We start from the raw sequence: 4,715 nt of genomic DNA, 5'->3' as shown, positions 1-4,715 counted from the left end.
CATGATATAAAAAGGAAGACCATCTGTGATCAGTATTTGATGAGTAAAAGAAAATTTTGACTGATTTTTTCCCCCTAAGCTCCACAAAGTGAATTCAATTAGGATATAAAAATCTGATGACTCTTAACATTTCAAGATTCATTAAGCCCAGAGAATTGTGAATTCATCACTGGGTAAATTTTTTGTTTATTCCCAAGTCCACTGTACTGCTCTCCAAATGAGTAGTTAATAGAAGCCAGTAAAAGAAAGTGCATTTATATTTATCTCTATAATAAATAGCTAGCTAATAAACAACAGAACCAAGAACTAAATTTGGTTCTAAAATTTAAAATAAATAATGCAGGAGGTTAACAAGTAGAGCTAATAAATTAAGAATAGTAGGTGAAGTTCAGGTCACAGGGGGTTAAGGTCACTCATACATTCTTCAATATAAGGAGAGGAAGATCAGTAACTTGAGAACAAGGGCTTTGGAAAAAGAAATATCTGAGTTGTGGTATGTCTGCCATTCATTTGCCATGAACATGAATAACTCATCTTACATCTCTAGGTTTTAGGTTCCTGAGTTGTAAAAGTGTGCCGTAAATAAGACCAATGTGACAGAAATGTTGTCAGATTTCAATGACTTCATCTTTTACAGTGTTTGTTAAAAACACCTAGCACAAAATAATTAACTATTCAATAAATTTTAGCTATTTTGAGTCTTGCATACTCTCCAGAAGAATGGAAAACTGTAAGATTCTCTAGACAATGTACACCCTCCGGTTGGTCTTTTTCTACTGATAGACACCTGATCTGATGGCTTTTGAGGGGGGGAATTGAAAGCAAAACACTAATGATTTTACTTAAAAATTAACCTCTTAATTCAGGTTTTGCAACCCTGAATTAATTCTTTGTAAAATGTTTGTTTACAGTTATATTGTCATAACACTAATAGTTTTTCTGTAAGCAGGTTGGTAGTGGAACTGAACACATTTGGGGTTAATGCTGATTTTGCTACACAATAAAAATTGTTATAGACCTAATCACATTATGAAAACTAGTGCATGCTTCTTGTGGGAAATTTGAAGTGCAGAAAGGAAAAAATATGGTTCATTTATTATGGTTTGTTACCTGCTAAATTTTTTTGATTAATTTTTTTCATGCACATTTTTACATGCCATTAAATTGTCAACAAAATCTTCATTTTTAATGGCTGCATAATGAATGCAGTGAATTCTGAAAACTACTTACAAGCTGTGTAGCCTCTTTGAATCTTAGTTTCCTTGTCTGCAGCTTGGTGGTGATAATAATAGCCACCCCAAAGGCTTATTGTGGGGACTAAATGAGGAAATGCTTGTGAAAAAGCTGGAATGGTAAGCTAGAATGTACTATACAAATGTTAGTTATTATTAGCTCTGTTAAGCCAGTAAGAAGGAAGAAAAAATGTGATGGGGTGGATGCTGGCAGGAAAAAAAAAAAAAAAAAAAAAACTTTGCTGCTATTTTCTAGCTCTTTCCTACTTCAAGAGGAGGAACGGGATTAATAATAACTTTTGTTTTTGTTTTTTACTTCTGAATTAATATTGCTACAATATAATTAGAATTAACCCTCCACAAAAGATACGCAGTAGAAGAAAAGTCAAAGTCTACAGGCAGGTAGAGAGCAAGAGGTAGGAAGATTTATATCAAGTGGTCACCCTCTATTTAAGGATTAAAACATTAAATCAGATATTCATTAGATTCCAGTTTAAATGGTATTTGACTTAAATCCAGTTAGTTAACATACAGTGTAATATTAGTTTCAAGTGTAAAATACAGTGATTCAACACCTCCATACAACACCCTGTTCTCATCACAAAAGTATTCCTTAATCCCCATCACCTATTTAATGCATCTCCCACCACCTCCCCTATAGTAATTATTAGTTTGCTCTCTATAGTTAAGAGCCTGTTTCTTGGTTTGCCTCTGTCTTTTTTCCCCTTTGGTCATTTGTTTTCCTTCTTAAATTCCACATATGAGTAAAATCATACAGTAATTGTCTTTCTCTGACTGACTTATTTCACTTAGCATAATACTTTCTAGCTCCATTCATATCATTGCAAATGGCAAAATTTCATTCCTTTTTATGGCTAATATTCCATATATATATACGTATATATATATGTATATATATACACATACATACATATTATGTATATATATATACATACATACATAATATATTATGTATATTATATATACATACATACATATATACATATTATGTGTATTGTATATACATACATAATATATTATGTATATTATACATATATACATACATACATACATAATATATTATGTATATTATATATATATATAAAACTTCTTTATACATTCATTAATCGATGGACACTGGCTGTTTCCAAAATTTGGCTATTGTCGGGTGCATGTATATCTTTGAATTAGTATTTTTGTATTCTCTTTTTTTTAAGTTTTTAAAACTATTTTATTCATTTATTTTTATTTTGAGAGAAAGAGAGACAGCGTAAGTAGGGGAGGGGCAGAAAGAGAGAGAGACAGAATCCCAAGCAGGCTCCACACAGACAGTGCAGAGATCCACACGGGGCTCGAACTCATGAACTGTAAGATCATGACCTGAGCCAAAACAGAGAGTCAGACGTTTAACTGACTGAGCCACCCAGGTGCCCCATATTTTTGTATTCTTTGGGTAAATACCTAGTAGTTCAATTTGCTGAATCATACAGTAGTTCTATTTTTAACTTTTGAAGGAACATCCATACTGTTTTCCAGAGTGGCTGCACCACTTTGCATTCCCACCAACAGTGTAAGAGGTTCTCATTTCTCCCCATCCTCACCAACACCTGTCGTTTCTTGTGTTGCTGATTGGAGTGAGGTGATATCTCATTATAGTTTTGATTTGTATTTCCCTGATGATCAGTAATGTTGAGCATCTTTTCATGTGTCTGTTGGCCATCTGGATATCTTCTTTGGAGAAATGTCTACTTATGTTTTCTGCCCATTTTTAAATGGATTATTTGCTTTTTGGGTGTTGAGTTTACAAGTTCCTTATATATTTTAGATACTAGCCCTTTATCAGACATGTCATTTGCAAATATCTTCTCTTATTCCATAGGTTGTCTTTTAATTTTGTTGATAGTTTCCTCTGTTGTGCAGAAGGTTTTTATTTTAATGAAGTCCCAATAATTTATTTTTGCTTTTGTTTCCTTTGCCTCAGGAGTCGTATCTAGAAAGAAGCTGCTATGACCAATGTCAAAGGGGTTGCTGCCTGTGTCCTCCTCTAGGATTTTTATGGTTTAAAGACCTGACGTTTAGGTCTTCAGTTCATTTTGAATTTATTTTTTGTGTATGGTGTAAGAAAGTGGTCCAGTTTCATTATTCTGCATGTTAACGTCCAGTTTTCCCAGCACCATAGAGACTGTCTTTTTTCCAGTGGACATTTTTTTTCTTGCTTTGTCAAAGATTAATTGACCATATAGCTGTGGATTCATTTCTGGGTTTTCTATTCTGTTCCATTGATGTATTTCTACCAAAAAAGAGAACTACAGGGCAATATCCCTGATGAACATGATGCAAAAGTTCTCAGTAAAATACTAGCAAACCAAATTTCAAAATACATTTAAAGAAATCATCCCCCACAATCAAGTGGGATTTATTCCTGAGTTGCAAGGATGGTTCAGTATTCATAAATCAATCAATGTGATATAGTACATTAATAAAAAAAAGGATAAGAACCATATGATCATTTCAGTAGATGCAGAAAAAGTATTTGACAAAGTACAACATCCATTCATGAAAAAAACCCTCAACAAAGTCCGTTTAGAGGAAACATATCTTAATAAAACAAAAGACCATATACAAAAAATCCACAGCTAACATCATCTTCAATGGGGAAAACTGACAGCTTTTCCTCTACAGTCAGGAACAAGACAGGGATGTTCACTCTCACCACTGTTATTTAACATAGTACATGAAGTCCTAGCCACAACAATTAGCCAATAAAAAGAAAGAAAAGTCATCCAAAGCGGCAAGGAATAAGTCAAATTTCACTATTTGCAGATGACATGATACTCTATATAGAAAACCCAAAGGACTTCAAAAAACTGCTAGCACTGACACATGAATTCAGTAAAGTTATGGGATACAAAATCAACCTACAGAAATCTGTTGCATTTCTATACACCAATAATAGAGCAGGGGAAAGAGAAATTAAGGAATCAATCCCATTTATAATTGCACCAAAACCAGTAAGATGCCTAGGAATAAACCTAACCAAAGAGGTAAAAGACCTGTACTCTGAAAACTATAATGGGCACTGGGTGGCTCAGTCAGTTAAGCATCCAACTCTTGATTTCAGCTCAGGTCATGATCTCATGGTTTCTGGGATCAAGTCCCACATTGGGCTCTGTGCTGTCAGAGATTTTTTTTTCAATATATGAAATTTATTGTCGAATTGGTTTCCATGCAACACCCAGTGCTCATCCCAAAAGGTGCCCTCCTCAATGCCCATCACCCACCCTCCTCTCCCTCCCACCCCCCATCAACCCTCAGTTTCTTCTCAGTTTTTAAGAGTCTCTTATGCTTTGGCTCTCTCCCACTCTAACCTCTTTTATTTTTCCTTCCCCTCCCCCATGGGTTTCTGTTAAGTTTCTCAGGATCCACATAAGAGTGCAAACATATGGTATCTGTCTTTCTCTGTACGGCTGATTTCACTTAGCA

The sequence above is a fragment of the Panthera uncia genome, assembly GCF_023721935.1.
Source record: "Panthera uncia isolate 11264 chromosome C1 unlocalized genomic scaffold, Puncia_PCG_1.0 HiC_scaffold_4, whole genome shotgun sequence".
NCBI lineage: Eukaryota > Metazoa > Chordata > Mammalia > Carnivora > Felidae > Panthera > Panthera uncia.
The sequence above is the reverse complement of the archived record's forward strand: the minus strand, read 5'-3'. Positions refer to the sequence as shown.